The sequence below is a fragment of the Giraffa tippelskirchi genome, chromosome 7 (genome assembly GCF_054371585.1).
Source record: "Giraffa tippelskirchi isolate mGirTip1 chromosome 7, T2T-mGirTip1v1.2.pri, whole genome shotgun sequence".
In the NCBI taxonomy this organism is placed as follows: Eukaryota; Metazoa; Chordata; class Mammalia; order Artiodactyla; family Giraffidae; genus Giraffa; species Giraffa tippelskirchi.
This window is the reverse complement of record NC_137281.1, coordinates 24,977,419-24,986,762: the sequence shown is the minus strand read 5'-3', so window position 1 is coordinate 24,986,762 and position 9,344 is coordinate 24,977,419. Positions and strand designations below refer to the sequence as shown.

Sequence of the window (9,344 nt, the reverse complement as noted above, 5' to 3'; positions counted from 1 at the left end):
CTGTGAGAACCAAAACTAATTAAGTTGAGGTGTAGTGAACAGAAACAGCCTAGGCAACTCCATTTTGGGCCTGTTTTGTTTTAAACAATGTCCTCCTTTTGATCAGACTCTCAGCCTGAGAGATGTGACTTAAAAAACATTTTTTTTAAGTTTTAGTGCTACTCCCAGCAAAACTCTGGAATTCTCACAGTTTTTGATGAGTCTCTGTGTTGTATTCACAATATGGGACTCACATTTTTTGGCTGCACTGTGGACCTCGCGAGATCTTAGTTCCCAGACCAGGAATTGAGGCCAGTGAAATCACTGAGGCTTAACCACTGGACTGCCAGGGAATTCCTATCAGGTTCACTTAAAGTCGGTGTTTTTCTTTGATTCTCTTCTGAGATTCTTTGGGAAATCCTTGGTTTGGTGGTTAGCAGTTGCAAATATGCATTTAAAACTTTTGAGAAAATACAGCACATGAAGGAGATAACTATGATTTTTATAAGGAGGAGTGTCTGGAGTGCATGAGAGCCATAGTCCCCAAGACCCAAACCAATCAGAATCAAGTAAGTCAAAGAAAGACACTATTGAAGGAGGGTCTCTTTTCAAACTCATCTGGCTTATCCAGTGATCTTACGTAGCTGAGTCTTAACTTCCTCTGAAGTGTCAGTCCAAGTATAGTGAGTGGTATGGGCTTCATACGGCACAGTTACTCCCTTGCTCAGCAAAAGATACTTGTCTTTCTGACTTACTTCACTTAGTATGACAATCTCTGATTGCATCCGTGTTGCTGCAAATAGTGTGAGCACACACAGACTCTTTAGGACTTCTGCCCATTTTTTGATTGGGTTATTTGGTTTTTTGTTGTAGAAATATTCTTGACCCGACATCTTAGGAGGAAACAGTCCACCTTGCAGTCGGCTACTTCTCTTCCTAGTCAATTTGATTTTGAGGTCTCCAATGTTTGCACAGGACCATATGTCAGGTAGAGTCTTCTTCAGTTGTGAAATATGCACCCAAGGTTCAACACCTTGTAATTTGACAGGGGTATCAGTGATCAAAAGCTCTTGGTAGCACTCTTTTCTTGAATCTGGCTTTTGCAATGCATCAGAATAAAACAGTAGTAGTCTGTAGCCAAAAGACGCTAAAATGCCCATGATTAAAGATTTGATGAGAATTTTTTACAGTGGAATTAACAAGGAAATTTGGTCATTTATGTGATATACAAATTTTAAGATCATAACTGGAATTAGGATTAATAACATTATACTCAGTTCAGTTCAGTCGCTCAGTCGTGTCCGACTCTTTGCAACCCCATGAATTGCAGCACGCCAGGCCTCTCTGTCCATCACCAACTCGCAGAGTCCACCCAAACCCATGTCCATTGAGTTGGTGATGCCATCCAACCATCTCATCCTCTGTCGTCCCCTTCTCCTTCTGCCCCCAATCCTTCCCAGAATTAGGGTCTTTTCCAATGAGTCAACTCTTCGCATGAGGTGGCCAAAGTATTGGAGTTTCAGCCTCAACAGCAGTCCTTCCAATGAACACCCAGGATTGATCTCTTTTAGGATGGATTGATTGGATCACCTTGCAGTCCAAGGGACTCTCAAGAGTCTTCTCGAACACCACAGTTCAAAAGCATCAATTCTGTGGCACTCAGCTTTCTTCACCGTCCAACTCTCACATCCATACATGACCACTGGAAAAACCATAGCCTTGACTAGACGGACTTTTGTTGGCAAAGTAATGTCTCTGCTTTTCAATATGCTATCTAGGTTGGCCATAACCTTCCTTCCAAGGAGTAAGCGTCTTTTAATTTCATGGCTGCAATCACCATCAGCAGTGATTTTGGAGCCCCAAAAAATCAAGTCTGACACTGTTTCCACTGTTTCCCCATCTATTTCCCATGAAGTGATGGGACCAGATGCCATGATCTTAGTTTTCTGAACGTTGAGCTTTAAGCCAACTTTTTCACTCCCCTCTTTCACTTTCATCAAGAGGTTCTTTAGTTCTTCTTCACTTTCTGCCATAAGAGTGGTGTCATCTGCATATCTGAGGTTATTGATATTTCTCCTGGAAATCTTGATTCCAGCTTGTGTTTCTTCCAGCCCAGCGTTTCTCATGACGTACTCTGCATATAAGTTAAATAAGCAGGGTGACAATATACAGCCTTGACGTACTCCTTTTCCTATTTGGAACCAGTCTGTTGTTCCATGTCCAGTTCTAACTGTTGCTTCCTGACCTGCATACAGGTTTCTCAAGAGACAGGTCAGATGGTCTGGTATTCCCTTCTCTTTCAGAATTTTCCACAGTTTCTTGTGATCCACACAGTCAAAGGCTTTGGCATAGTCAATAAAGCAGAAACAGATGTTTTTCTTGAACTCTCTTGCTTTTTCGATGATCCAGCGGATATTGGCAATTTGATCTCTGATTCCTCTGCCTTTTCTAAAACCAGCTTGAACATCTGGAAGTTCACAGTTCACGTATTGCTGAAGCCTGGCTTGGAGAATCTTGAGCATTACTTTACTAGCATGTGAGATGAGTGCAATTGTGCGGTAGTTTGAGCATTCTTTGGCGTTGCCTTTCTTTAGGATTGGAACGAAAACTGACCTTTTCCAGTCCTGTGGCCACTGCTGAGTTTTCCAAATTTGCTGGCATATCGAGTGCAGCACTTTCACAGCATCACCTTTGAGGATTTGAAATAGCTCAACTGTTGGGATATATCAAATTTCTCGGAATTTCTAAAACACCACCTATATTAATAACATGCATCATACAAATGTAATCTAAGAAGGTTTAACATCACTTCTTTTTTTTTGATAACGCTTACCAAGTAATATCACAACTCAAATAAATGTAATTAGCTCCACATCTTATCTGGTGAGCGACAAATCCTTTAGATTTTCCAGGGGCCTTTTGGAAAGCCTTAAAGTACTTTTGAACTTAAAAGACTCCACTTAGGGACCTCCTTGGTGGTCCAGTGGTTGAGACTCTTTGTTCCCAATGCAGGGGGCCTGGGTTCAATCCCTGGTCAGGGAGCTAGATCCCATATATTGCAACTAAGACCTGGCACAACCAAGTAAATAAATATTTTTTAAAAAAGACCCCACTTAGAATTTTTTAATTGAAGTGTACTTGATTTACAATGTTGTGTTAGTTTCTGGTGTACAGAAGAGTGATTCAGTAATTTGTGTATACAGTCTATACTTTTTCAAATTCTTTTCCATTATAGTTTATTATAGGATATTGAATATAGTTCCCTGTGCTATACAGTATGACCTTGTTGGTTATCTATTTTATATATAGTAATTTGTATCTGCTAACCCCAAACTCCTAGTTTTTCCCTTTTTTTTCCCTAGTTTTTCCCTTTGGTAACTGTAAGTTTGTTTTCTGTATCTGGGAGTCTATTTATGTTTTGTAAATAAGTTCATTTGTATTATTTTTTAGATTCTACATAAGTGGTATCATGTGATATTTGTCTTTTGCTGTCTGACTTCCTTCACTTATAAGAATCATTGGTGCAAATGGCATTATTTCATTCTTTTTTATGGCTGATGAGTATTCCATTGTATATATATAGAACACATCTTTTTTATTCATTTTGGCTATGCTGTATCTTCACTGATGCACTGGTTTTTCTCTAGTTGCAGGGAGCGAGGGCTTCTCTCTACTTGTGGTGTATAGGCACCTTACTGCGGTGACTTCCCTTGTTGTGAAGCAGAGGCTTTAGGGTGCCCAGGCTTCAGTAGTTGTGGCTTGTGGGCTCAGTAGTTGCAGTTCCCAGGCTCTAGAGCACAGTCTTAGTTGCTCTGCGGCATGTGGGATCTTCCCAGAAGGGGGATTGGAACCCATGTCTCCTTCATTGGCAGGCAGATTCTTTACCACTGAGCCACCAGGGAAGACGGGAAGACCCCTGCATCTTCTTGAACTGTTCATCTGTTGATGGGCATTTGGGTTGTTTCCTTGCTTTGACTGTTTAAATAATGCTGCGATGAACATAGGGGTCTTCTTTTGTGCTATGCTCAGCTGTGTCCGACTCTTTGTGATGGCTTCTATGTCCTTGGGGTTTCCCAGGCGGAGATACTAGAGTGGGTTGCTATTTCCTACTCCAGGGGATCTTCCTGACCCAGGGATCATACCTGTGTCTCTTGTGTCTCCTGCATTGGCAGGTGGATTCTTTACCACCGAGCCACCTGGGAAGCCCTAACATTAACTTAACTTGACTTTTAATAAACTTAGGTAGAATAAAAGTATTATATTTAATTTTGATAACTGTAAAGGCATGCCTGTTTTCATCAAAACACAAACTAGCTTTTATATACCAAAGATTATTCTTATGACATGAATATGAATAGCTGCTGCTGCTGCTGCTAAGTCGCTTCAGTCGTGTCCAACTCTGTGCGACCCCATAGACGGCAGCCCACCAGGCTCCCCCGTCCCTGGGATTCTCCAGGCAGGAACACTGGAGTGGGTTGCCATTTCCTTCTCCAATGCATGAAAGTGAAAAGTGAAAGTGAAGCTGCTCAGTCATGTCCGACTCCTGGCAACCCCATGGACTGCAGCCTACCAGGCTCCTCTGTCCATGAGATTTTCCAGGCAAGAGTACTGGAGTGGGTTGCCATTGCCTTCTCCGAATATGAAGAGAGCTCTTTATAAATAATACCTTCTAGAGATAGAAAAGAATGACTCATTTATAACATATAGACACACATAAACCTGCAGACAGATGCAAATAGGATCTTATGGCTTTTGTTTTTCAATTTTTTATCTGGGACAAGTACAATGATGCAAAATCCACTAGTTTAAAATAGAACAGTTGGATCCAAATTGTATTTCTGGCAGATGGACTAAAGTTTTCCTTCTCCAATAACTGAAGCTTTTCACTAATATTTGTGGTGAAGATTTTTAAGATTTTTTCACAGGCCTAATTTCCAAATCTGCCTGCAGTGCAGAAGACCAGGGTTTAATCCCTGGGTCAGGACGATCCCCAGGAGAAGAGAATGGCAATCCACTCGAGTATTTTTGCCTGGCGAATCCCATAGACAGAGGAGCCTGGTGGGCTACAGTCCATGGGCTTGCAAAAAGTCGGACACAACTGAGCAACTAACACACTAATTTCCAAATCACCTCCCCCCACGCTCCTTCTGGTAAGAATTACCTTTGTTTCTAGAGGAGACCAGGTAGAACATTTACATCTCACATGGCACGGAAGAAGAATTTAAGTTTCACCAAGAAAGACTTCTGTTCCCCAAGTCCAAATGTTTTACAATATCAGCAAGCCTTTTAAGATGGATAGGAAAGGTTTGGAATTGGAAGAAAGAAAAGGTGTGGTTTGAATTGCTTCTAGAGGTACTTTTCAGTTCTTATAAAAACTCAACTTGCAATGTAAGAACAGTTTGTTTTTTTAAAATATTTATTTATTTTGCTGTGCTGAGTCTTAGTTGTGGCATGCCAATTCTTAGTTGGGGTGAGTGGGGTCTAGCTCCCCGACCAGGGATCAAACCCAGGCCCCCTTCATTAGGAGCAGAGAGTCTTAGCCACTGGACCACCAGGGAAGTCCCAGTTTTTCACTAATTTTGATTTTAGTTTCCCACTGGATATTTAAAGAAATAACTGGTAAAGTTCACCATAGAATCTCTTGGAGACCCATCAACATGGGAGGTGTCCACACATGGGCCTCCTTCAAGGGTGGAAATGGGGGCCGTTAAGTTTGGTGTGGAATGATTTTGTTGCAGTGAAAAAGCCAGTTCTGACTCCATGTTGGAAACTGTTTCTTTGACTTGCTTTCCATTTATTTTGTTATTGCAATTACACTTAATAGCTATTTCCTTTGGGAAATGGCAAGTGTCTGTCATACAGCTTATCTAACTAGTGCTAATCAGGCAATTCATGATTGACTACCATAAGGTTCTGTTTCTGGGAGAGCTGAAACTTTATTGTTTTGGTGATGTGGGACATAGCAAAAGCTATTGTCATATTTTAAACAATTCAGTGTATTAATTTTTTTTCATCCTGGATTTTCTTCTTCACTAATTTTTTTTTTTTTTAATATTGCATGATTAGGACTTCCCTGATGGTCCAGTGGTTAAGGTTCCGAGCTTCCACTGGAGGGAGAGCCGGTTTGATTCCACAGTCAGGGAACTAAGATCCTGTATGCCTTATAATGTGGCCATAAATGAATAAATAAAAAGTAAATAAAATATTGCATGATTTAGGGAATTCTCTAGCAGTCTGATGTTAGGACTCCACTCTCTCACTGCTGAGGGCCTTGGTTTGATCCTTGGTCAGGCAATTAAAATCCCACAAGCTACATGGCACAGCCAATAATCATAATAATAAATAAAAATAAGTTAAAATACTGCATGACTTATACTGATACCGTCTAAAGTTAATAAACCAAGAAATAGAGCATATTATCAGAATGTAACCACCAGAACCATTAAACACAGTGTTTCAAAATATTTCTTCTAGAAATGAAAAGTGACAGAAGATTATTTGTTATAGTTAAGAATTAAAACTGTTTTAAGGGGTTCAGTTCAGTTCAGTCACTCAGTCATGCCTGACTCTTTGCAACCCCATGAACCACAGCATGCCAGGCCTCCCTCCCACTAGAAGACAGTGGGTTCAAGTCCCAACCCAAGGGTTCAAGTCCCAGTCAGATTTGGCTGGGTTCAAATCCCATCTGAGTTGTGCAGTTTCAGTCAGTTCAGTTCAGTTCAGTTGCTGAGTCGTGTCCAACTCTTTGCTACCCCATGAATGCCAAGCCTCCCTGTCCATCACCAAGTCGCAGAGTCTACCCAAACCCATGTCCATTGAGTTGGTGATGCCATCCAACCATCTCATCCTCTGTCGTCCCCTTCTCCTCCTGCCCTCAATCTTTCCCAGCATCAGGGTCTTTTCAAATGAGTCAGCTCTTCGCATGAGGTGGCCAAAGTATTGGAGTTTCAGCTTCAACATCAGTCCTTCCAATGAACACCCAGGACTGATCTCCTTTAGGATGGACTGGTTGGATCTCCTTGCTGTCCAAGGGACTCTCAAGAGTCTTCTCCAACACCACAGTTCAAAAGCATCAATTCTTCGGTGCTCAGCTTTCTTTATAGTCCAACTCTCACATCCATACATGACTACTGGAAAAACCATAGCCTTGACTAGACAGACTTTTGTTGACAAAGTTAATGTCTCTGCTTTTTAATATGCTATCTAGGTTGGTCATAACTTTCCTTCCAAGGAGTAAGTGTCTTTTAATTTCATGGCTGCAGTCACGATCTGCAGTGATTTTGGAGCCCAGAAAAATAAAGTCAGCCACCATTTCCACTGTTCTCCATCTATTTACCATGAAGTGATGGGACCAGATGCCATGATCTTAGTTTTCTGAACGTTGAGCTTTAAGCCAACTTTTTCACTCTCCTCTTTCACTTTCATCAAGAGGCTCTTTAGTTCTTCACTTTCTGCCATAAGAGTGGTGTCATCTGCATGTCTGAGGTTATTAATATTTCTCCCGGCAATCTTGATTCCAGCTTGTGTTTCTTCCAGCCCAGTGTTTCTCATGATGTACTCTGCATATAAGTTAAATAAGCAGGGTGACAATATACAGCCTTGACGTACTCCTTTTCCTATTTGGAACCAGTCTGTTGTTCCATCTCCAGTTCTAACTGTTGCTTCCTGACCTGCATACAGATTTGGGAGTTTAATGGCGAGTTTGCTACTCAGTAAGAGTTTTTGGGGGGACATGAGGATTTCATCTGGGCTTTTTTTAAAGTGGTGTGAAACTAGCTTTAAAAGGATTTTGTTTTTTAAAGGTCTAGACCTCACAGTTCAATGGAATTTTCTGTATCTGGGCTGCCCAAACAAGGTAGTGACATGCCACGGGTGGCTGTTGAGCACTTGAAATGGAGACAGTCCAGCTGAGGAAGTGTTCATTTTATTTATTTAGTTGTGCTGGGTTTTAGTTAGGACATGCCAGGATCTTTGATCTTCATTGCAGCAGGTGAGATCTAGTTCCCTGCCCAGGGATCGAACCCAGGCCCTCTGTATTGAGAACACAGAATTTTAGCCACTGGACCACCTGGGAAGTACACCCTTTTCCAAATTCTTGATGCCTTGTGGTATGCCGTGTTTTAAAGTAATGTCTTGTGTGTGACTTTTCATTTTAAGACAGTGGTCCACAATGTTTCTGGCACTATGGATGGATTTCGTAGAAGATAATTTTTCCACAGATTCGGGCCGGGGCAGAGATGATTCAGCGATGTTGGTGATGGGGAGAGAGGCACATGAAGCCTCGCTCTCTCACCTGCTGCTTCCCACCTGCTCTGCTGCCTGGCTCCTAACAGACCACAGATGGGAGCAGTCTGCGTCTGGGAGTGGGGGACCCCTGTTTTAAGACAGTACTTATTGGCTTGCTATTATGAAAGATGAGGATGAATACTTGGACAATATCCGCCAACTCCACATTTTCTCCCTTCTATTTTTCCAAAATGGTGATATAAAAAACTCTGACTAAATCAATACTTAGTATTTATGCTATTATGACAACAGACCAAGCAATGAATTATGATTACATTTCCTCTCTTCTACAACTTCATATCTTTCTAGAGTAATATTTGCCTCTCTTTTTTCATGATTTTTCTCTACTGCAAACACTCATGGTTCCCAACCATGCCATCTAATGTGTAAAAAAAGCAAATAGCATACATACCATGAATGCTATTTTTTAACTTGGTGAAATTCATCAGATTTCTTGCCAGTTCTAGTCGTTGGAGAAAGGCATGCTGGATGTCTTGTCTTCCACGTTGGGCCGATCGCTCTCTGAGGTTTGCTGCACAGCTATCTTTCTGGGATTCTTTTTACCTCTGTCCTGTGTTAGATCCCAATTGTTTCCCTTTTGTTTACTCTCCCCCACCCCACTCTGGATTACTTTCTCCAGTAGTTTCCCCAGAAAGGATAAATGAAAGGTAAATTTTTGGATATATATCTGGTTAGATATATATATCTAGTTAGATATCAGACCATTTGGCTGTGTGTAGAATTCTATGGTTGTCGTGGAAAATCTGATACAATTTTGCTTCGTGATCATTTTGATGTAGATCATTTACATTTTTCTCTGTAAGCACCCGAGATCTTTTTATTCCCAGTGTTCTGAAATTTTACCAAAATGAACACTATAGGGGTAACCGCCTCATATGCCCTTATTCTGTATATTACTATGAAATATAATATATACATTTAAATATTACTATGAAAACCATATTGTATTAATTTGTGCTTTTCTTTTTTTTTTAATTTGTGCTTTTCTAAATGATCAAAATATACCATGCTAGGCTTATCAGTGGACAATTCTTCTAATTTCATTATCCTTCATGGAA

The 9,344-nt window shown here is 40.9% G+C and overlaps 1 protein-coding gene across 14 annotated transcripts in view; it reads left to right on the top strand.

Moving 5' to 3' along the window:
• Positions 1-9,344, top strand: part of WWP2 (WW domain containing E3 ubiquitin protein ligase 2) — a 182,765-nt gene that overhangs the window by 6,067 nt on the left and 167,354 nt on the right. The window contains exon 2 of one of the 14 annotated variants that reach the window (XM_081512583.1): positions 853-967. The exons of the other annotated variants lie outside the window; for them this stretch is intronic. The gene's annotated coding sequence lies outside the window, so the exon portion shown is untranslated. The remainder of the gene's footprint in view (positions 1-852; positions 968-9,344) is intronic. 14 annotated transcript variants of the gene reach the window in all.